The following is a 26,172-nucleotide window of genomic DNA, read 5'->3' as shown; positions in this document are numbered from 1 at the left end:
TCAAGTGTCAACTGTACATCTCTTTTTTTTTTTTTTAATTTTTTTTTTCAACGTTTTTTATTTATTTTTGGGACAGAGAGAGACAGAGCATGAATGGGGAGGGGCAGAGAGAGAGGGAGACACAGAATCGGAAACAGGCTCCAGGCTCTGAGCCATCAGCCCAGAGCCTGACGCGGGGCTCGAACTCACAGACTGTGAGATCATGACCTGGCTGAAGTCGGACACTTAACTGACTGCACCACCCAGGCGCCCCTGTACATCTCTTTTAAGTATTTCTTTTTTATGACTCTTATAGCCAATAGCATTTGCCAATTTTTCTAGAGGAACAGTATTGGGTATTACAGGACATCTATTACTTTACTAAGTGAACTGTGAGAAAAAGGAATTCATCAGAGGACATTTGATTTAAAATCCTGGGTTCAATCACATTACTGACCTGATGGCAGTGTCCTGAACCAATCCATTATTTAATTAAGATTCTATGCTGGCCAGGTCTTCTGTCAGTGTCTGTGCTACCCTCGGGTTCTTGAAAAACAGGCAGATTGAGAAAAGGAACTTTGTATTAGTTTAACTATGGCACTTATCTAACTGGATTTTAATTGTTTCGTTGTCCCAGAGTTCCATATAAAACTTGTCTAGTGGGCAACCAATTATTCCATCTTATTGTCCATTACATCTGTTCTATTTCCTATTAAGACTGACACATAGTAAGTGTCCAATAAACCTTTGTTAAATAAATGAAGCATTTTCCCCCATCATAGTAAAATCTTTAAAAAAAAAAAAAAAAGAAGAAGAAGGGTAGGGGCACCTGGATGGCTCAGTCGGTTAAATGTCCAACTCTTGATCTTGGCTCAGGTTATAATTTCATGGTTAGTGGGTTCAAGCCCCACATCAGGCCTTATGCTGACAGCTAGGAGCCTGCTTGGGATTGTCTGTCTCCCCCTCTTTCCATTCTTCCCCTGCTTGCTCTCTCTCTCTTTCTCAAAATAAATAAAAAAATAACTTAAACAAAAAGACAGAAGGGTAATCTATCTATGTAAACAGGCATTTTCAACCACATGCATGTCAGGAGTGACAGAGTGACAGAGACAGAGGTCAGGAGTGACAGAGAACCATGGAAATGCTAAGTAAATAGGCCACAAAAATATTACATTCATGAAGGTCACTTTAATGGCATCTGTTAAAAAAAACAGATGTATTTTTAGAGTTAAATTTTAAGTTTAGGATCGGGGAGATGCATACAAGCATCAACATTGTTGATAATATTTAATTCTTACTTTGGATGGTGGGTACATGGTTGTTTACTCTGTTATTATTTTGCATAATTTACATACATTAAGATTAAATTATTTTTGCATATGCATAACAGTGCAGATAATTTTTTAAAGGCAAATATAAAATATTCTAATCTTTTATGCCTAAAAAGATTATTGATACCAAATGGATAAGCAATATATACCCCATTGAGACCAGAAATTTTTCTGATCAGAGAGAAAGTCACTGTCAGAAGGTGGCAGTGTAGCACTTTCTTTTCCAAATGAAATAGTTTTTAAAATACCAAATGTCATCCTTCCCAGATACAGGCCTTAGAGCCATGTTCGGTCCTGCAACTTACTTCTCATTGCTGGGGATGTCTCATTACAAGATTAACTGTTTAAAATGCAATGCTAATGTGAAAGTTCTAATTGGGAAATCCTATGCATGTGAAATTAATCTTAAGTAGTTTCATCTAGAATATTTCCTTTTATGATGTTGGGCATTTCCAAATGTTCCACACTACTTCTATCTGTAGAAAATAAATTGTATATAGGATAATAATACACTTTAATATTTTAGATATACAGGTTTCCCTTGTCATCCAAAAGTAGAGCACTCTTATCAAACCTTTCATAACCAAAATGTTGTAAAGCAAAGAAGCAATTACAATTAATTTATACGGAAAGTTTTTGAGCAGTCCCAGACCCAAAGAGTAACGTCTTTCAGGTTTCTCTGATATGTTAGCACCATCTTGTTAATGGATGCACAAAATAAATCAAGATAAGGCACAGATACTCACAGACAGAGTTCAAAGCTATGACAACTTGATGTGAGATGCTGAGTGTAGTTCCCAGGGAGAGACCTTGGTGGTTCCACTCTCCCTGCTTGGCTCACTGCAAACCAAGTGCTGAACTGAACTGTACTTTGATTTTTTTCTCCCCACCCCGCCCCCCAACCCCGTAAAGGCAAAAATTCCAAACTGGTATAGCAGGAACTTTGGAACTTTCAAAAAGCAAGGGATACCTTTATATTAAAATGCTGTTCAAGTTTCTTTGTAATCATCTAATGCATAACTAGTATAAACAAAATCCACATCCTTAGCCATTTGTTTAGAAGTAACAATATTGGCAAACATTAAAGTATGATTGATTATGGAAAACAAATCTACATGGAAGAGAATGGAAAGTAAAATTTGCCCTCTATAAGGTAAGGAGTGGTAACATTTATCAGAAAAAAAAAAAACTTATGCTTTTATTTAGGACTCAGCACTGCACATTAATAGAAAACAATCAGGAAAAAGTAAGACTTTAAAATGGAGTAATATCATGTCATAATATTTATTAAAATGATTAGCTTTGTTGAAGATGTATGAGGGCCCATAGACATGAATGGGAATTGCAATTTCTAATTTTTATTAAGGTAAGTCATCTTTTTAGTGTATTTAATTATTGTGTACTTAAGATGGTTTTAGCCATCCTGGTCTCAAAGGTATATATTTTAAAATTAAAATTATATAATAATTATTTTATTGGCATTAAGAATATAAATTTTATATAATAACAACAATTACATTCATATGTGTGTTTGTTAAAATTGTAATCACAGAGGATTTTCACTTAAATTGCTTTTAAGGTAAGTCAACATTTTAAAAAAGTACAAATTGTATAGAGCAGAAAAACTAGACTTGCAAAATATTTATTCATACTGGTCAAATTTTACATGTCCTTGTATAATAGATGAAAATGGAGGACTACTACTTTTGTTTAACTTTATTTAGCATTATAGTTCTATTAATAGGCCATTTTTATGAAGGTGGTCAAGGATAACATATAGTCCATGCCCTTTTAGAGTAATGTTTATGAACAAAACATGTAATTATGCACTAGTCTTAGTGCTGCTTACATGACATATAGGAGAAATAGGAACAACAGAAACATGAATCAGGAGAGGCATATACGTGAATTATGGATCTTCAATTTCAATATTTGTAAGGTCCCTCTTACTAATGCAAAACAATGCAAAATGCTTATGGGTTATAATTATTCCCCTGAGGGTCAGAGACCAAAAATCATAAAATTTATTCCTAGATATAATGATATCCTTCAAAACGGAACCAACCAGAACCTTTGCTTTCATCTCTGCTCTACTAAGGTCTCTTGTCTGATGTCGAAGTCTTCATTTCTTCTCTCATAACAGGACATGCTGCATCAAATATGGTGACATGGATATGCAAGGTGTAGCCCAGCATCTTGTTACACATGACAAACAAGACAGCAAAGTCTATCTTCCAAGAGGTTCTATAAATTGGCCCATGGGATTTTGGGATCTGATACAGCCTTGTCTACTCTAAACCAGAAAACATGAAAACAGCTTCTTCTAACTTCTCTGTTATAAATGCCCCCTGCAAGCCTGCTAGGAATCATTCAAGAATCCCATAAATTATTAATTTTTTTTACTTACACTGATTTGTAAGACCATTTTTCCAGGGGTGCCTGAGTGGCTCAGTTGGTTGAATGTCTGACTCTTGATTTTGGCTCATGTCATGATCCCAGGGTCATGGAATTTAGCCCTGTCTCAGGCTCTCTCTCTCTCTCTCTCTCTCTCTCTCTCTCTCTCTGCTTCTCTTCCTTGCTTGTAATCTCTCTCTCTCTCTCTAAAAAAAAAAAAAAAGAACCCCATAAATTATTTTTTTTTACTCATTAATTTGTAAGACCATTTTTCCAGAAGCATATGTATCCACATCACAGAACAATAAATAGTTTAAAGGTATATACAATGCTCATTTTCAGCAGTGAGTTTTAATTTGCTGTTTTCCTTGACATTTTGGAGTACTGGTCTAAGGAAAATAAGAGAAATATTCTCTTAGCAAACACAAGCAATTCCAGAGAAAGATTTCATCCCTTGGTGATGAAAATATTACATTCATATCTTAATGACATCAGTTCATAGGCTTTTTGACTCAGAGTTTTCCAGAGGCAATCATAGATCCATAAAGTGTCCCCCAAGGCTAGATTTTGTCAACTGTTCCAGTTGCTGGGTTTGAGGAAGCCCAGAATCAGACCCACCTGTCTGATAGCACTGCTACACATCACTGAGGAGCATAAATCCATTCAGTTACGTATGCTCAAAATTCAGAGTGTAACTGTATGTTAAGGATGATATTGATAATAAAGTTTCCTCGTACAGTTTGAAGTTTTTCTCCAGTATTATGTATGATATAATGCTGAGAAATCTTAAGAAACCTTTTTACTAATTTTACATCATATTTGCGTTGCAATTGGGCTCATCTCTATGTCGTCAGATCCTCTTCCACACTTTATTTTCTTCAGATGATCTTGAACGGTGAATCTACCATTCCCATAGTAAGTCAGAATTGGGCTGTAGTGAAATTTTTAGGAGCATTTTCATTTGGAGGTGAAGTTTGGTTTCTAACAGCCAGAAGGATGATGTTTTTCACCAATAGTATTACTAGAATGACTCATGAATGGCTTCCATTTAAAAAGATTGCATTTATTAATGGTTGTTTTAAATAACTTCTCTTTCAAAAAAGTATATCCTTTCTTGTCACTTATTTCACAGACATCTGAAGATGAAATTCAATCTTTAATAAGTAAACTTGCATTATCAATTCACACACATACTTTTTCTTCTATCTCAAGTGTTAATTTTCATATGATTATATGTATTCTAGATTCTGGCTTCTAAGAGAATAAAAGTAAAGTAAGATCTATGTCTCCTTTGAAAATCTTTTGGATTTGTGATAAATTTGTGAAAATACTCCTTAACCTTCATGAATTTTCAATATTGATTTACCATTATGAAATATTTTCACACTATCTTGAAATACATTTGAATTACCTGAGAATTTCCAAATGGTAGCTTTGATGACATTATTGCCAAGATCAATTTATAATCACAGGATATTTTAATCCAGTTAAAAGATTATGGAATGATATAGATTTCATTTGTATTTATATAAAGCTTCAGTCTTATACTATATCAAGAGTAGTCGAATGATTCTCATCTTAAGAAGAGTCCTAAGTTCCAAACTATGGCTAATGATCACTATGGTGGACTGAATAATGTTCTCCCAAAGAGATCCATGTCCCAGTTTCCAGAATCTGTGAATGTCACATAACATAGCATCATGTAAGTGTAGCTATCAATAGTGAGATGAAGGAAATACTTTAAAGTAAAATATTTGTAAGATATTATCATTTCCAAGGGGATTCTCCAAAGTTTTGTGGTTTGTTTGTATGGTTTTGATTTGTTTTGATTTAGTTTTTATTCTCCTAAACTCTTATTGCTTATAATATAGATATATAAATGATGTAGGAACATAACAATATAAAATTAAGCCAGTTTGAATATCACTTCTTATTCTTTTGGCCATTCTTAGTGTGAACTTTTGTAGTTATAAATGCTAAACAACATTATGGGGACTATAGCTTCAGTTATTTAGCAATTCAACCTGAGGGTCCTGCTATTCTCTGTGAGAATGCCCTTCAACTCCTATCATAGCAAAAGCAACAGAAATGTAAAACCTACAAATAAAAAGAAAAATTCAATTTTCACCTTTGGGGGAGTATTCATGCTGTGGAATTTACTCATACCATAAAGATGAATTCCAAATCTATAGATACTCCCAAAATGTTTATATATAGCTTTCTCTTCTTAATTATCTTTGGGATAACACTATTATCATGTTGTGTTGTTTATTGAAATCAAGAATTAAAGAAACACATATACAACTTATTCATTCAATCCCAAATTCTACCTATGTCTTCTAAATATTTTATTGCTCTCACATTCTCTTTTTTTGTTAATGACATCTTATATTTTCACATTTATCTTCACTGTCCACTCAAATCCATCGGGTGTCTGGATGTGCAACATTCATTATTTTCCTGCCTTTAGCAAAATGCTTTTAATATCTCCTCTCTCACTTTATTTGTGCCCTAGGTAATTTTATCAAGCCTCATATCTTCAGAAAAATTCTATATGCTGATGACATCCACATTTTATCTCAAGACCCTAATGTAAAGATGAACTCATGCATTCAACTACCTACTCCTCATTTCCATTTTGATTTTTAATAAATATATGAAAGTTAATAAGATAAAACAGAACATTTGGTTTTCCTTTCAGATCTGCTTCTCTGTCTCTTTACCATCTTATTAAATGTCACAACTATTCACCTGATTGCTAAGGCCAAAATCCTAATATTTATGATTGATTCATCCTTTTAATCATACTCTACATCCTTTATACCAGCAACTCCTATTGGGTTAGCCTAATAACCTTGTTACTTCTCAACACCTTCCCCTTCTGGTTCAAACCACAATAGTCTCTCACTTAGACTACAGTAATAACCACCCTTCCAGTACTCCCTTTTCTACACTGCTCCCACACAATGATTTGTCAACATACCAGTCAGCATATTTTATACATTTAAATCATATCATATCATCACACCCTTATTTACAACTCTTCAATGAATTCTGATCACTTGAAATCAACTTCAAAAGTCTAACATGGCTAATGGGACTATATGGTCTGGCTCCCATGTATTTCCCCAACTTTTCCTCCTCACTCTTTCATTTAGTTCTTCTTTCCTCCTCCCTAGTCCTCATTTCCACTTCAAGGCATTTGTTATTGCTAATTCTTCTGCCAGGAACCCTGTTCCTGCTGATATTTACATGACAATTCCCACTCCCACATTTAGTTCTCTGATTAATGGAAGTGTCCTCAGAGAAACCTTCCCTTACCACTCAATCTAAATTATCTACTGCACCTTTACCTCACTCAGGGTGCATTTATATATAATTTGGCTTCCCTATGAGAATGTAAACACTACAAGAGCAGGGATTTTACATATTTCACCTCTGCATTTCAGCACCAGGGACAATTCATAGAACCTGAAAAGTCACACAGTTAGTTTTATTTGGTAAAAGATTAGGAAAATTTATATTGATAACTAAGTAATTATAAAATTTGTGTAATATTCCTAATAATATTTACATCTTTTCTATTTTTATTCTAAGTTTCTTTCTGACTCAGAAATACGTCCTTGGAATGGAGTCATATGACAGAAGGGAGTGCTATGAACAAAAATACTTATTTACCATGCTTGAATTATGTCCCATTTTGAATACATGCATTGATATAAGAATTAGTACCTTGAGAGTACATTCATTCATAGGTGGGTTGATAAAATTGTGGGTCTGTAATTGCAAAGTTGATAGGCAGACGTAATTCACTATGAGGGTCCAGACTGAGTAGCAAATTATCTCCGAAATATTATGGACTTCAACTGAACTGAAAGAAAATAGATGAAGATAGTTGTTACAGTCTGATTGAACAAAGGATGGATGTCAATATTGGTATATATATTTATGCTATTATAAGCTTAGTGGCTATCTTTAAGTTTAGTCTCAATAAGATAAACCACTGATCATAGAAAAATATATACTTTTATCCATCAATATAAAAAATTCTGGTAGCTATGTCTCTAATATAGAAATGAAAAATTACTTTAGAGAAAACAGTTAAATTAGAGGATTGTGTTAGAGTTTGCACTGTTTCATTTTTTTTTTTTTTGACTTAGCTCTAATCAGCCAAACTTCAAATTCTCAACTATTTTATATTGATATTTTCAGTCACTTAATTAAAATAGCAAGTGCAGAAAATTACATTTAATGTCTCAAATCAATGAATGTTAAATGTTCCCAAAGTGCAAATATTCATAAGTTCAAAGCCTATATTTATGAATAATAATAAATCAACTTTATACAAAGAAGTTGGACACAAAAATTTTCTTGATTATTGAAAACAGACATATCTATATTGCGTATCTATATTGTGAATATCTTTTTTTTATTGTGAATATCTAATAGTGAACTATTATTTAGTAGTTAGCTGCCCTACAATGCATGTTAAAAAGATAAAAGGTTAACTCAGAGAAGCATGTTTTACATAAATGATTAATAGGTTATTAGGGCAAATTTTCATTTTATTTTATCTTTTTTCATCAGAAGCATTTTGTAAAGTTTATTTATTTATTTTGAGAAAGAGAGAGTGCAGGAGGGGGAGAGGCAGAGAGAGAGGGAGACAGAGAGAATCCCAAGCAGGCTCCCTTGGATTCTGATGTGGGGCTCAATCTCATGAACCATGAGATCATGACCTGAGCTGAAATCAAGAGCTGGGTGCTTAACCAATTGAGCTACCCAGGCACCCCTCATCAGAAGTATTTTGAAGTTGAGTCCAGAATACATTACCATTTGATTGTCATGACTTGCTCTTATATGACCCATACCTCTGTTCTCTCATTTAGGTATATTTTCTTCCTGGTTTAACTGAATATATCCAATTTTAACATAATTTAAGAATTTAGATAAAAAAATCTATGTAACCATGTATATTTTATTTGGGCATCAGAGTGGGACACTTGGAGAGACATGGAGAGACAAAACAAATATTTTGCAATAAGGAGGGAAAAAGGAATCTGATAAGTTTCAAAATAAGTCACAAATAGATATAGGAACATAACTGTCTCACAAGACATGTTTTAAGTGAAATCAGCATCCATTTCAGCTGCGCTATACAAAAAGCAGTATATTGTATTGGTTAAGAGACCAGGGTTTAAAGCCACTACACTCCTGGTTTAAATTCTGACTATACCAAAAAAGTATCCTGGGCAAATTGATTCTTTGTTCTTCAGTTTCCTTTTCTATAAAATGGGACTAGTAACCATAACTACTTCATGCAGTTGTCATTGTTTTAATTTTGTACGTTACTATGAAAATGTCTTACAAAGTGCTTGATATGTAGTATGTTCTTAGCAGTTATCTGTATATATTCCCTTCAGTATGTATAGAGTAAGTACTTTGATTTAAAAAAAAAAAAGTTTGGAAATTTTGCATGACCATGTTTTGTCCTTATCCATCCATATTCTCTGGGGTTTTTTTTTATATTCTTAAGAATTATTCTAAAACTATAGCTGCAAGAGTCCCAGATTGGATTCCCAATGTTGGTACCCACTTGTATACTGTTTATTTACACTGAAATCTTTCTTGAAGGATCTTGGTTGTTTTCATAAAGAAGAGGATCTAATAGCAAAAATCACCATGCCGTATTTCCTAAACATTGAAGTGAACTGGACCAATTAATTGACTGGGCCAGTGTTTGCACAGGATCCTCTCCAAAGACATCCAGACCAAAAGCCTAAGCATATGAAATTCAAGGAACATTTATGCATACTAAATGCATTGAATCAAGGAAAATGTGGGAGAAAAAAAAGGCCCTATTCAATATATATAATATTTTTTCCAACAATATGAAACAAAGTACAATTTAGCACTTGATTAAATTCAGTTGAAGGTAAAATATATAATCTAGAGCTCATAGTCTAACATCATTTAGTTATTATGTGCTTTAATCCTCCTTAAAAATAGTATATTCTAGATACCAGTTTCTTCCCAAGTTTCAGATTGATTTTTTTCCAGTTACTTTTCTGTTCATTTTTTCAATATACTTACTAAATGCATGTTTTCTGGAACCTAACTGTGTACTCTGGATTGTATCTCAAAGAGAAAATCCAGATATCCATTTACATTTTCCCTTGTATATGTAGTTATACTCACGTATAAAAGACTCCAGTAGTTTTACATGACTCAGCATTGCTGCACTGTTATTTTGTATTGAGTGAAATTAATCACACTTGAACAACTTTTAAAAACTATGGCTCAAGAGGTGTCAAACTATTAAATATTTTTCTATTATAAGGACAGAGAATTGTTCACTGCAGAGAATAAAGTACCACTTTTGCATATATTACACAAACATTTTATGCTTCATGAAACCACAATAAATTTTCTTGCTGATTACTCGTGTAATCTAAGGATCTCCTGCTGTTTTATAGAGAGTCTTATTAATTTCACTCAAGTAGTAAAATTAGCACCTGTAGAGAACTCTTTAAGATTTTTTAACTTTTATCATATTAGTAATAACCTACTTCATTTATCATAGAACAGTTGCTTTACTCTGTCTCTCTATCTATTTAGCTTTGGTGTTCTCTGCATTTAATTTTTTTTTTGAAAAAAGAAGGCAGAATTGGATATGGAATAATATGGTAAGAAATCTTAGCCTTCAGTTCAATCAGATTTAAATAAATCAGGCTCTGAAGTTAGCTAAGCATCCCAGACTTAAAGAAAGAATGAAAGAAAGAAAGAAAGAAAGAAAGAAAGAAAGAAAGAGAGGAAGAAAGAGAGAAATGTACCTGTCCTTTGATGGATAGCATTATTGGATACAACTTAACACAATTATGATATGATTTACTGAATAGTATTCTCATGGCCTGAGCAAGTTAATAAACTTTCTTTTTGTCACTGTGAGAAGCACTACTAAACATTTTTTCATACCCAATGAGTTTATATTTATTTGTTAGGCTGCATCCATATTTGAAGTGAACCAAAATATTCTCTGAGACTTCCCTGCATTCCAGCACAGGAAGAGCCACAGCAAAATCATGAGGATTGGTTCAGTGGTGCAGCCTGAGTCAGTTGGGGAAACTGAAGGAAGGTTCAGGAATAAATGAATTTGGGTAGAGAATGGTTTGCAAGGTAGAAAAGAAAGCATACTCTTACTAAATTCCTACTGCCAGACCATATGCTGGATGAATTCCATAAGGCTTCTCTTTCATCCTCCTCCTGAATATCATGGAGTCTAAGGAATATGGCTTGGTTAGTTCAGCTTGTCTTCTGTGAAGGCAGAATTCACACAGTAGTCTGAACACAAAGTAGCCTGAAGCCTGAACTCAAGCTTTTCTTGTGTAACAGCATATTGTTTCTGGAGAAGGTGGAAATCGCCTCAGACAAAACGAATAAGTATTTACATTTTATGTGATCTCCCAAATAAAGAGTTGGTTTACTTTTCTTTGTTCCTCTTTTCTTTCTTTTTTTCTCTAGTGTCCTGTCTTTTTACCTTGCTTTGACTTTTTATTTGATCTCAGTCATGCTCCCTCATTTTTTTATGCTGAAGCAAAGTGGTATGCACATGGAATATGCTTGAAGTTTTAAAACTGTTTTAAATATACAGTTTTAACTTTAAATATAAAGTTTTAAATATACACTGAAGGATGGAATCTGGAGTCAGAATGTCTGGGTTTAAAACCCAGCTTTGGTTTGTATTACCTTCATGAACGTGGGCATAGTATAGCACCTTGTTCACCAATACATTACTAAAAAATGAGGATAATAAGAGTTATTACTTAATATAACTATGTTAGCATTAATGAGTTAATATATTCCAAAGTTTAGTATAGATTTCTTCCATTTATTAAGGGTAATATAATATATAACATTTCATAAGACAACTTATTTTTTGTATTTAAAATTTTTTTTTTAATGTCTATTTGTTTTTGAGAGAGAGAGAGACAGAGCATGAGCAGGGGAGGGGCAGAGAGAGAGAGAGAGGGAGACACAGAATCTAAAGCAAGCTCCAAGCTCTGAGTTGTCAGCACAGAGACTGATGTGGGGTTCGAACTCATGTGAGGTGAGATCATGACCTGAGCCGAAGTGGGACGCTTAACCGACTAAACCACCCAGCAGCCCCAAGACAACCTATTTTTATTGCTTTTCCTACAAGATGATCCCCCTATCATCCTTCCTGTATTTAATAGCACCATAGATGTCCTAGATCAACTTCCTTGAGTAATATTTTCGGGGAATTGACCTCCATCCTTCTTTTCTATCATTCCAAATTTGTTCTTTGACATATTACATATCATGTTTACTTTATTTCCTTTATTGGTTTGGCACTGCAGTTCATTCTCATTTAGGGAACTTCTATCCTAACAGGTCCTGTATGCCATTTTAATACTTTTCCTTCTTGTTCTTTGTTTTCTAGTCATTTCTTTGCTAATGTTAGAAGCTTCTCCTTCAGTTCTTCACTTGCCTATAAGACATCAAAGTGCATAAATTCAGTAGACAATTGGTTATAGATTTCTGGTGCTTTGAACAGGAGTCTTTCTGAAAATGTAGCTTTAGGAGATACAGGCATACAATTGGTAATCAAAGCCATGAGGGTGGATAGAGTAAACATGGTGGTAAAATAAGAGCCTTAGAGTGAACAAAAGTAGCCAAATGTGTAAAAGTCTGAGAAGTCAGAGTGGTAGTTCAGATACACACTTTCAAATGCTGATGAAGTTAAGCAATATGAGAGGGAAGAAAATCCACTACCTTTAGTGACACATTATCTATAAGTATCTTGATATCTGCTATTGACTGTCTCCCGGTTACAGTCAGCTCCCACAGAGAAGGTGGGGGGAGTTGGAATTTAGAGTACAGCTAAAGCAACTGGCCAAAGACAGGGGGGATGACATTTCTTTCACTGCGACTAGAGAAATGAGGTAACAGATGAACACATACTATGGTGGTTGTATGGCTTCTATTTACTCTGAGAAGTAGAAGAAAATTGAAAAGGGAAAACTTGGAGAGAGTGGAGGAGTTTGAAATTCTGATTGAGAAAGAGATTATGACTGGGGTGACAGGGAAACCAAGTAGCGACTGAGGGTCAGCTCACATTAATAGTTGTGACAGAGGGGGCTCCTGGATGGCACAGTCAGTTTAGCTTCCAGCTCTTGATCTCGGCTCAGGTCGTGATCTCACAGTTTGTGAGACTGAGCCCTGCACTGAGCCTGAAGCTGTTTGGGATTCTCTGTCTCTCTCTGTCTCTGTCTCTCTCTCTCTCTCTCTGTCTCTCTGTCTCTCTCCCTCTCTTTCTGCCCCTCCCTTTCTCAAAATAAATAAACTTACTGTGATAGAGGATTGGGGTAGTTCTGATTTTTTTGGACAGTAATGTTCTATAGCAGTAATCATCAGCCCAATGGCTGACCAAGAGAAAGTGAAAAGCTTCTTCGTTCAGTGATGAATGATGCTAGGTTCATGTAGTTAAAAGTTAATGGGGAAAACGATGATGGTATTATGTAAATAAGGTCAATTTAAATTTTTCAATCTTACCTTTTCCTTTTCTAATTACTTTCATTGAAATGGAATTGTTCCCCATGTTTTTTGGATTTATATTTCATTTCAACTAAAGGCTGCATTAGTAATTTTTGTAGAAGAGTTTTCTAGCTACGATTGCTATTTAATAAAATACCCTACAACTTAATGGCATAAAATAACTCTTTTATAATGCACATGGATTATGTAGGTTAAGAATTCAACCAGAGAACTATAAAAGAAAAATTGCACTCGACACTTGTTAAATGTGGCAAGGAATATTTTATTCAAGACTATCACAATAAGAGTCAAGACTATTGCAATAGGGGAGAGAGATTAAACCCAACTCCACTGAAACAAAAGAGCAGGGAGATTTTTAAATACTGAGGTGAACAAATGGAAGAGTACTGGAGGACATTGGAGGAAGGGCGGTCAATGTGATTAGGTCATTGTATTTGCTAATCTATTGAGTTAGGCTCCTACCCTCCCACAAAGAATCAGAGATAGAAGTAATATCTCTTTTAATAATTGCATTTTGGATCCCAAGGCCTTGATCGAGACAATCTTATAGAAGATTTCATTCTCAAAGAACCAGGAAAAGAATCTACAATTGCAAGCTTTCTAAAGTAAATCCCCCAAGAAAAGGAAGGTCAGGGACCTATAGTTAGAAAGAAGCTTAAGTTTAGTCAAGATGTGGGGAACTTTCAGGCCTTCTTGGTCAGCAAGGAGGTAAGCTTATTTCATTTACAGAAATAACATGGATATAAGTATTCAGACATAAGTATGCATTGATAGCTGCTTTTGGGAAAGCAGGAAACTAGGTGAAAAACTATGAGCAACAGTCAGTAGGCAGAGATCTCACTTCTCCTTGAGATATGTATAATCCATATCATAATAGAAATCATCTGCCAAAACCCTGAAAATAATAAAGTACCACATATTCTTTTTTAGTTGTGCAGATTTTATATATTATTCATCATACCATAGGAGAATCCAACTCTCATATCAAAACAAGCCTTGCTTTATCAGAAGTTATATGTACAGGTTTACATTTGGTGTGTGCCCCACAAGTATACTAACGATTCAGACTTTGTATATTTTGATAAAACTTTTCACAAATTTGTAAAACATTCTAACTTTACAAAGAACAACTTTAGATTTCAGATATGTCTGTTAAACCATTCTCAAAAATCTACACATGGGAGTTTAAATTGGTACTACTTAAAAATCAATTTTATGGTCAGTTTTTGAGTCTGGTTAGATTTAGCCCCACATTTTCCAATCTCCTCTGCAGTTATAATGTAAAGAGTGAATTATTGCACAGCACGAATGACCTGAAAAGATCTTATTCCCTAGGTTCTGTGATGTGATGGTGGGACAGATGCTCATAATTGCTGTTGATGAAAGTCAGCAATGCACAAACCAGAAGTTTGATGGAAAGATCTCCTAATAGAAACTTAAAATTTCTGTAGATAATTAATATTTTTGTTGTTGTTCAATTTGTTGCATTTGCAGTTTTGCTTCGGTCCAGATAACCTAATGAGCTGCATGTTTTGCTACACTTGGCAAAAATAGAGTTCAGATATCATACTTCAAGAGCTCAAAGGAAGAAAAAATAAAAACTTTACTTCTGATTAAAATATACTTTGGTAGAAGCTTTCTCCCAAAAATCTCAAGGATGTGAGATACCATGAAATTGTGACAATGTAAGATAAGATAAATATTGGTAATGTTGCATGGACCCAAATTACCTTTCTTATTATTTTGCAAACTGACAAGTTTTAATTCCAGATTAAGTCTGCACATCAGGTAGCCTGTCTTTATTAGTTTGTAAAATGAAAAGTTGCATAGGATGGAAACTATATCTATATATGTGAAATAATCTCAGAGAATTGGCATTTCAATTATTTTGACCATTATCACAAATGTCAGAATGGTCTGATTTCCTCATACATAATAAAAATATCCAGATATCAATATAATTATACATATATATGTATTATCTTTCCACCTTCACATAATATATATAAATACAATATTTTATACAGGTGCTACAAAAATTGATATCATGTTATCTCTCTAGTGACATATAGCATAACTTTATATTGCACTTATGACAAGTGAAGTGAAGGGAAAAAAGTATGAAACTCATTTGAATATAATACAGCCAAATTGAGCTATAAGACATAGTGTTGGAGATAACTTAGCCTAATAACAGACTAGCTTTTCCATTTCCATTGCATACACATGCATAAACTGACTCACTAAAAGCAAAGTGTGTATACACAAGATGAAGTAAATATTCACTGGATTAAAAAGAAAACACAAAGAAAACCTAATATATCAAAATAGCTCATTGATATGAGAATCCTGAATAATCTTTTATACTAAAAAATTCTCTAAATTCTCAATGTTAATGTCATGTGTAGATTTATTTATTTTTAAATTTTTTAATGTTTATTTTTGAGAGAGAGAGAGAGAGAGAGCATGAGCAGGGTAGGGTTAGAGAGAGACAGAAACACAAAATCCAAAGCAGGCTCCAGGCTCTGAGCTGTCAGCACAAAGCTGAAAGCAGGGCTTGAACTAGTGAACCAGATCATGACCTAAGCAGAAGTTGGATGCTTAGCCAACTGAGCCACCCAAGTGCCCCTATTTTTTTGTTTTTTAAAGTTTTATTTATTTTGAGGCAGAGAGAGAGAGAGAGAGAGAGAGAGAGAGAGAGAGAGAGAAAGCTGAGAAGGGGCAGAGAGAGAAAGAGAGAGAGAATCCCAAACAGCCTCCATGCCAACAGAACCGGCCCAGAGCTTGATGTGGGGGCAGATCTCAGGAACCATGAGATCATGACCGAGGTGAAATCAAGAATTGGACACTTAACTGACTGAGCCACCCAGGCGCCCCTGTCATGTGTAGACTTAGTGTTAGATGTAGTGATAGCCAAGTGACGTCTTTTAAGTCATCTTAATTCCTTGTTGCTGTTCTTTCTCCTCTTTCTCCTCCCTACTATCTTCTCTGGTCTCCTCTCCCTCCCTTTTATCTTCCTCCTCCTTTGTTCTCTTTTTCTTCTTTTTATTCAAAAAATGAACATGATATTATGTCTATATATGATGAGAAAACCTGATCATCTTAACAATGGTAAAATCAAGTACAATTAAAATTTTGCTCGGGGCACCTGGGTGGCTCAGTCAGTTAAGCGTCTGACTTCGACTCAGGTCATGATCTCACAGTTACTGAGTTCGAGCCCCGCATCAGGCTCCGTGCTCACAGCTTGGAGCCTGGAGCCTGCTTTGGATTCTGTGTCTCCCTCTCTCTCTGCTCCTCCCCTGCTTGCACTCTGTCTCTGTCTCTCTCTCAAAAATAAATAAACATTGAATTTTTTTTTTTTTTTGCTTAAACTTGCATGAGAAATGATAAACACATTTCACTTTAATTATTTAAACATAGAATATATGGATATTTAGGAGCACTAAACTGGTTTTAAAATAAAATTAACTTTAACTCAACTTCAGATAAAGCATGCTTATCCAATGGTTATTTGTAATAAATAGTTTTAAATAAACTAATCAAAAGATACCTTTAGAAGCAACTAACATGCATTTTTCCTGGCCAGAAGTAACTAAAAGTTCTTCCTATCCCCAAACAGCAATATTTCATGATGCATTTACAGATTTTAATCAAAACTAAAATCATAAAAGTTCTTATACTCCTAAACACTGTACTGGGTATTATAACATAGTGAATCCGGCAAAGGTTTGAGTTGATGCTAACTTGTTAATCAACTGGAAGAATGAGAGTACAGAAAACTGAGGGAGCTCAATACAAGGCATTTCTTATCAAGTATACTGAGTGGTAATTTAGTAGCTGCAAAGAATGAATGCATTTCTTTTCTTTTTTTTTTTTTTTAAATCTTGCAATAGTAATTTCAACCTACCATGTAATGTGTCTTTAGGTTCCATCTACATATGATATATCACAGGTAGATTTGAGTTAATAAAATTTTCCCCATAAAACATACAAGCAAATATGTTTACCTAAACTATCCATAAAAATAGATGCAAAGCATATCATTCTTGGGGCATCTGGGTAGCTCAGTGGGTTAAGTGCTCAACATTTGATTTCGGCTGAGATCATGCTCTCACAGTTCATGAGATCCAGCCTTGGTTAGGCTCTGCTCTGACAGTGCTGGGCCTGCTTGGGATTCTCTCTCTCCCTCTCTTTCTCTGCCCTTCCCTTGCTTATGCTCTCTCAAAATAAATAAATAAACTTAAAAAAATATTGCCCTCTTGTGTAGAATTTTGCATCTCTTTTCTGTATCAGAAGGTGTTTAGAAACATGGTAGTGATGTCTGAATTACCAGACATATTTAAGAAAATAAATATTTTCAGGATACCAAATTACTCAGAATATAAAATACACCCATACAGACAAGAAATAAATTACATAATAAATAACTAGTAACTTTTTAATTTCATCATTATTTAAATTTTTGAATCAGTTTTTCTTGCATTTTTTCTCTTTTAATTACTCTTTATTACATTTTGGGCTTCATGAATAAGGGAATTTAAGTTTTTGGAGAGAAAGTATGGGTTGTCTTTACTTTTAATATAATAGGCCATTTATGCCTCAATTGAAATAGTAAACATAATTGAATAAATTTATGTGCCTGAATCTTTGGGCGAGCAAACTTATTCCACAAAGTAAATTACCCCTCTAATTTATAGAATAATATGGATATAGAGTGAATTAAAGGCTCTATAAAATGGCTTACTTATGGTACTCTTTGCTGTTAGGATAAGAGCTTCCATTTGTCCAAGGAGAGATTTAGGTCATCTGTTTTGTACACCACCTAGCATGCTAGTAGTAAGCAATCATACAAGAAATCAATTTTCACTTTTGGTGCTCTGTAAAGAAACTGGTGGTCTGTTTGGATTATATTACGGTGTCTAATAAGGAAAAACAAAAGGTTTCCTCCAGTGATATTTCTTTCTTAAATTTTACTAATTAATATCTTCTTCAGTAGGGAAAATATCATTAACACATTCAGTTGGGATGTTAAGCTAAATGAAGTTACTGCAAACAACAGTTTATTTGTTGGATCAAACATACAAAGCAAGCATTAAATAATTAAAGTTATTAAGTATTTTCTTTTGTTCTTTTGGATATTGGCGTAGATAAAATATATTATTCCTTAGACAGATTTGAAGCAGAAGTCGGAATTATCAACATCATGGTCCTTAAAGTATCACCCTCTTCTAATGAACTCCTTCATGGATTTTCTTAACATCATTTTAAAGTAGTAAAACATGCATAACACAAGATCCTAAAAACTAAAACCCATTTGTAACTACACTGATACTCAGTACTTCCTCTGTTCGTACATAATTAAATATGACACTGTTTATTGTGTTCATGTAACACAATGATATATTGAAACAAATTCTATTTCCTAAATTAGTGTTATTTATAATTATTTTTCTAAATTAAGAATCTTTTTTTTAAGTTTATTTATTGATTTTGAGAGCAAACGAGTATGCACACACAAGTGGGGGAGGGGTAGACAGAAGGAGAGACAGACTCCCAAGCAGTTTCCACGTCATTAGCGCAGTGCAGTGGGGGGAGGGGCAGAGAGAAAGGGAGTCAGAGGATCTGAAGCTGGCTCTGAGCTGACAGCAGAGAGCTCCATGTGGGGCTCAAACTCAAAAATGAAACCATGAGATCATGATCTGAGCCAAAATCAAGAGTCAGACGATTAACTGAGCCACCCAAATGCCCCAATATAGATACTTTTAAACTTATTTTGCCTACCAAGCATTACTTTTTTCCCTTTATTGATATTAAGATTAATTGCTCTAACATTCCCATTTTTCCAGCAATTCCACCATCCAACTTTTACACTGTGACTTTGCAGCTCCTCCCATCAAAAGGCAAAGTGTATTTCTCCAATCTTGAATCTAGGCAGGCCTGGCCAATAGAATGCAATAGATCTGACAAGCCAGTTCTAAACCTAGATATCAAGAGTCTCGTGTGTGTCCCACTCTCAAACTTTAAACACCAGCTTCTGCCATGAGAACAAATTCAGACTGCTGGAAGATAAGATACAACATCGAGCAGAGCCACGTCCTAACACCCAAGGCCATTTTACATGACTCAGACCCACTCAATCTAACAGATAAGTACAGACATAAGAATAAGCATAGTTAAGGTCAGCTGAATCCAGCTTATATTAGTATAATCATCCTAAATATCCATAGCCTTGTAAATAATGACAAACACTTGCTTTTTATGATACTAAGTGTTCAAATGCTTTATTACACAGAAATAATTAAATGATACAATTGGATGCTTCACTAATCATTTATTTGTACTACTTACCATATAGGATATGGCCAAGGCTGCTCTGTATGACCTCTAGAACTGGTGAACATCACATCTAGGCATGGTCAACCACAGTAGCCCAACACCCAATCTAAGTGTTTTAGGAATGGATGAAAGTTAGACCAGCATTTCACTAGAGACCTTTTACCACATTTTTTAGAAAAATCTCTTTTTGATGGATTAGTCAACCAAACTGAGGACAATCTAGGAAACAAAGAGGAAATGTATCAGTGACAGACCCCTTAGAACATCACTGGAACTTTGGACTTGCTGTATCTGAAGCCACTACTTTTTGGTTATCTAAGCTAATAAATTATTTGGTTAATTTTTTTTAACGGAAGCAAGTATTATTTGTGTTTCCATTACAACAAAATTTCTGAGGATTTTATCACTGTCTAGCTAGTCACATAGGAGAAGAAACTGCAAGAGACTGCCAGAGAGGTACTGTGGTCAACCAGTCCCCAAAGGTAGATAAGAGAAACTGAAAGACAGAACAAAGGGCAGACACATTGTCTTTTTTAATACATAGTTCCCCCTTTCCAAGTGAACATGTCCCAAGCCTTTTCTCTGAATTTAAACTGTCATATCGTACATCCCACTTTTTTTGAAGGAGGAGTTGAGATTATAAGTAGGAGGACAAGATAAAATTCTGTTATGACAAAATTAAACAAAGACGGAGAGTATTGCCCCCCACCCCACAACACACACTCTTATTACTAGGCATGGAAGCTGAAATGATCCAATTGCATAAATCTTTCATTGGCAAACAGACAAAGTATGTCTCAAGATTCTATTTTCAAATATAGTACATTCTGGAATGGAAGGAGAATAATGTCAGACTGATAATTTTCTAGATTGCTTACAATTATAACTACACTATTCTGTCTTCCCAGGTGCCTTCATTTGTTTGGGTGTGTATGAATCAGGAAGGTAGCATCTTCTATTTAAAGCCACTAGACAAATCAGGAAATTTTGTCAATTGTCAAGCAGCAGGCTCACTATAAATTACCCTCTCTATTTTAATGTTATTTGACAAATTTGTCTATATAAAGTATCTTTAAAAATATGATGTTCAACTTTTCTGGACTCCCAAATGGAATACACAGTAACTTATTTGAATTTTGGGGCAAAAAGATCAGTTAAAAGTAGAAGACAGGAAATATGAAATGCAAAAAAATAATTTTCCAAGTGTCTTTGGATAAAATAGCTATTATAAACTCAGGTATATGACAGTTGACAAGTTTAGCATGAATCAGAAAAGTATGTTTTGATGATGATAAACCTTTTATGTTCAGAAAGGAAAAGCACCAACAGTAAAATTAGCCCTGGAGAAATATGATGTGAAGTTGACTCACCACTGTCAGCATTTGCTTTAGTGTGAATCCAGAATCTTAGGAATTTACTCAGTATAAACAAAAGCTAGAAAGTTTGGCTATTTGTCCAGCAATATCTTCAATAAAACAAAGAGCGAATAGTGCACGCTCTTGAATTTAGCCTTGAGGATAGTTGGTCTCTATGCCTCTATCGCAGATGTAGGTGCCTAAATCTGTCTATATTTAGCATGTAGTGTCACTATACATTATGTACACAAGAGAGTGAAAACCAAGAATAGAGTTACATTAATTCACGACTGTTATGAAATAAACAATTAGATTAATATCAACTGAAATCTTCTTAAATAGGGCTCATTTCACTTTCTCTACCTTCCTTTAACACTCTGGATATGTAGTACCCATCCATTTTTAGGAATGAATGTAAGTAAATAAAATACCTGAAGCTGTGTTAAATGAAGGTCCACTCACTAATTATATGGTTGTTAGTTTTTCATTTGATACTCTTCACTGTAAGCTTTTTTCTAATTTTACTTTCATTTTCAAGTCTAATTTTAAAAATACATCATCAAGAAAAGAGAGAGACTTGTCTTTCTTAAAGGCTAGGGGAAGGGCATGGTTTTAAATGAAAATTAAACTGGTATTTAGCATAGTTCCATTTTCGGTTCAGCATTCGTTATTCCCAGATACATAAACTTGTCAGATCCCTGCAGTGAACAACAGAACACACTATAGTGTTGGAATTGTAATGGGCAAGAAAAAATAAAGTGAATGGAAGAACAAATACAACAACAGGGGAAAAAAACAGAGGAGGGGAAGAAGGGAGAAAAGTTGTGTTGATAATCCAGACACTCTGGCCATGGAAATAAATAATGGGATCATTATTTACTGGATTAAAATTTCACTGAAACAGTACTTGGAGTTTCTTCAGTATATGCTCTTTCCACTGTTTCTGAGGTGGTATCTGTTTCCCATGTTAAATTTAGAAATGTGTGATTATAATAATATAATGTTGCTTAAATTTTTAATACACTTTAATATTTTTAAAATATCTGTTTCCGGGGCCCCTTTGTGGCTCAGTGGGTTAAACATCCAACCCTTGATCTCAGCTCAGGTCATGATCTGGTGGTTTGTAAGTTCAAGCCCTGCATTGAGCTCTGGGTTTATGGCGCGGAGCCTGCTTGGGATTCTGTCTCTCCTTCTCTCTGCCCCTCCCCCACTTGTGCGTGCGCACTCTCTCTCTCTCTTTCAAAAAAATAAATAATCATAAAAAAATAAAATATCTGTTCCCAAATTATTATATTTGTTTTAATTATAACATAACAAAAATTTATGCAAATGTATTTTGATAGATTTTATAGAAGCACAATGATGATTCTGAAATGAAATGGTAGATGCAGAACAGAAACCTTCTCTTTCCTCATCAGTGCAGCATCTATTGTATCTCATGGCCTTCTTAGTAGTTGTCCAACTAAAATTCTCATAGAACTTAGTGAAATTTTAAGATATATGTACAGGGGCACCTGGGTGGCTCAGTTGGTTAAGCGTCCAACTTTGGCTCAGGTCATTATCTTGCAGTTCATGAGTTTGAGCCCAGTTTGGGCTCTGTGCTGACAACTCAAAGCCTGGACCCTGCTTTGGATTCTGTGTGTGTCTCTCTCTCTGCCCCTGCCCTGCTTGTGCTCTCTTTCTCTCAAAAATAAAATAAACATTACAAAAATTTAAAAAAAGAAATATGTACAAATGACTGTTTAAGTCAAGTTACATAAAAGTTATAAAAATATTCTTAAATAAATTTTTGACTCAAAAGCCATTGACTATAATGCCTTCTTAGTTTATGAATTTTGTCCAATATCATCATAGAATTTGGGATAATAAGAATACAGATTAGTATTAAACTATAGTTAGAACATTTTTCATGAAGTTTTTATAAGCTTTAGTGATAAGCAATCAAATCCATCTATGGAAGCAGTTTTGTGTGTGTATGTGTTTTGTGTATGTGTTTTCATTGACATATATATGTCTGGGGACATATAGTAAATCACAGTTATCCCTTGAATGAGGGTAACTGTTCCTAAAAGTGTATTTGGTTCGCACATCCTTATAATATGAAGACATTGATTACATATTAAAATTGGGTAGACAGAAGAATCAAAACTAAGATACATAGAAAGTTAAGCCAGAAAAATATTCTTTTTAATAATAATTTAAACACAATTTGTTAAAACTTTGGTAGACAGTGTAAGCACAGAGGTTTTAAATTTCAGTCATTATAATTCATTCCTGATATGAATCATTTTCTAAAATTAATTTATTAATTACAGCAGTTAAGTGTAATTATTCTACCTATTCAAGATTTTTATTATTACTTTTTAACACCAAGATAAATTCAGTGGAGGGTAATTACCATAACAATAATTCAGCACACATTTTCCGATCTGCTTGGTATTACAATATGTTCTCCAGAGTACCAGCTTCCACATTAATCAGTCATTCATGAACTTACCTCCCTGTTCAGTCAGGCCTTCTAGAAGCAATTTAAAGGATAATAATTTTTTTCCAAAAGGAATTGGCAGAGGAGATGTCCTTGTCCTGATTTCTGTTTTGGTTTTAATAAAAGCATTAAATAAACTACAGGAAAAAATAGAAAAGCAGAAAAAAAAAAGTTTATCAAACAATCCTGGGTGCCTAACATACACACACAAAATGCAAATAAAACATTTATTATGTTAGAAAAGAACAGACTCCGAAATCATGTGTCTTTCTGAGCAGTGTGTCCCAAGTCTAAGACAGACACCTTTATTAGACACCTTTTCCCAAAAATGTCAATGCACCACTGAGAACATCACATCCAATTAGCACTGCACTGGGCACCCTGTTGTCACATTCAGTGATCCATTAAGCAAGGACTAGAAAAGCACAACACAGTTATGTCTGGCTTCCTGTTAGAGGCCTTATCTGCTCATAACTATATATCTGAATTTGTAGAAAGTTCAGCACATTTCAGAATCACTCTTGTATGCGTTCCACCTCTGTCCCAACTGTATTTCTAATGCAAACATGTTGCACTAGCTTTGTTTCAAAAGAGGCCTAAGTTAATATATCCTCCTATTATACAAATGGAATTCTAGAGAGAGATGTTTTAAACATTTGGGAGTTATAACTATTCCTGAATCTGATGAAACAATGAACACTAATCCCATGAAAGTATTAGTGTCCACATATTCTTCTTAAATGATGATTATTAAATGGAATTTTATGTATGTACTGAAAGTTAAGACTACATGCTCTGTCATTATTATAGATCATTTCTTTCTCCCATCTCATACCTTGCAAGCATAATGACAGACAAAGACAGACAGAAATGTTGACTTTTCTATATCTTTGACAACTGACTTAAAAATTTTTATTATCTTTTATGAAATAAAAGATTTTACTTTTCTATTTAATTCAAATTCAGTGGGAAGGATAAGGACACCATACGCCTAGTTATGTACCGCTCGTTTTTATTGGGAATTGATTTTAATTAATGTCATTTACAATGTAAAATTTATTGACAGTGTTGAAAATAAAAGCTATTAAAACTGTAAACCAAGCAATATAAACAAAAATATGGCCTAAGACAGTTTTATTCAAGACAGTGTGGAAGCATTTCCTTACTGACTGACATTCAGTCCCCCATATAGAACTGGTAACTGCAAAATTATTATACACATGTATACATAGCTCTTTTAATCCACCTCCATGTCCACCTGGATTACAATCCATGAAATACACTTATAGCATGCACTAAATGTTCACAAACTTTGTTTAGACACACTGGTCTTCGGCCATTCTTTAGACAGCATTCTGACTAGTTCCTAATGCCCAAGATTTGCTCTAGCTGTGAGTTAAGTTGGATGAAACTTTTCTTCTCATGTTAAGAAAACATAATGATTATCCATTCTTAAAATGATTCAGGGGATTTAACAAACATGAAACTTTCTTTAAAAATATGCATGGCTTTAAAATACAACCAAATGCATAGTGAATAAAAAGAAATAATTCAGGAGATGTGTAACTAGGTATTGAAAACTCTTTTTGATGGACACTGAATCCATTTGTGTATAGAAATGAAACTAAAATTATTTATTACATGTGCAATATTATAAAATTAAATAAATATAATTACATAATTAACACTAAAAAGCCTGATATAACCATAGATATAAATATGATAACTGATCTATTGAAATAAAAGTTGTCATTTTCTCCGTTTTTTGATCATATTGTTATAGTCATTTTAAAGGATATGCCTAATTACACCAATATCTGAGCCAATTTTAGTTATGTTTCTATTTTCTGTTTAATTTTTATTTTTTATTAATTTGGCCATGTATTTTAATATGCCTCATAAGTTTTATTGAATCTGCACATATGAAATTTGTGTTGAATCTGGATAATGTTATATTTTCCACAGACAATTAAGTTTGCTTGTTTGTTTTTTCTGGCAGGCAGAGAGAGATTATAGGCCCATCAGTTTGACATCATCTACTTTGGCTTTAGACTTGCTTCGGGCAGGTGAATGTCATTTTTGTCTTTACTCCAGTCGTATAGTTCTTCCACACACAATATAGAGCTTCTGGGATTTCAGGAAAGTCTGGTTTGTTCATAGAAGTCCTTCTATTTTGGAAGACCTTGAAATCTATCCACTGTACACCTGTATTGTGTAGCAGCAAATTTACTCAGGTCTTAAGCTTCCCAAAGTTCACTTTGGTTGGGTTTCTTGGAGTTCCACCCTACAAATGAACAGTTTTTACTTGACATAAGATTTACAAGGAAATTTTAAGTGGATTTTGGGCTAATCTGTGAACTTGAGTCACAACTAAATATTTATATATTATTCTTGTTCTGCTTATTTGTTATTTTCTACAAACCCTGAAACTGCAAATCACGGCAACCAGAATAGCCAACTGGGAATCAGAGATGAAAGCCATACACTGAGGAAAACACAACTTCTTTATCTTCTTTGATTGCTTGTCTCTGAAATGTTATAAGAAATAAGTAGATGAATCTGGTTTAAGCTTGTGTATTTGTTTTTTTGTTGTTGTTGCTGTTGTTGTTACAGTGGCTTATCTCTTACCCAAAGCCATGCAAGTCATGACATATTATTTTATCTGTTTACGTGACTATTGTTACCACCAGTATGTTAGAGGAAAAAGGATGCAAAACTG

At 34.1% G+C, this 26,172-nt stretch overlaps 1 long non-coding RNA gene across 2 annotated transcripts in view; it reads right to left on the bottom strand.

Moving 5' to 3' along the window:
• LOC131507075 (uncharacterized) overlaps positions 1-26,172 on the bottom strand; it is a 192,984-nt gene that overhangs the window by 77,730 nt on the left and 89,082 nt on the right. For both annotated transcript variants that reach the window (XR_009259307.1, XR_009259308.1), the window contains exons 3-4: positions 7,437-7,575; positions 3,718-3,904 (exon numbers count right to left, since the gene is read on the bottom strand). This is a non-coding gene — a long non-coding RNA (uncharacterized LOC131507075). The remainder of the gene's footprint in view (positions 1-3,717; positions 3,905-7,436; positions 7,576-26,172) is intronic.

This window comes from Neofelis nebulosa, chromosome 3, assembly GCF_028018385.1.
Source record: "Neofelis nebulosa isolate mNeoNeb1 chromosome 3, mNeoNeb1.pri, whole genome shotgun sequence".
NCBI classification, from domain to species: Eukaryota; Metazoa; Chordata; class Mammalia; order Carnivora; family Felidae; genus Neofelis; species Neofelis nebulosa.
This window is presented reverse-complemented; position numbering and strand designations above follow the sequence as displayed.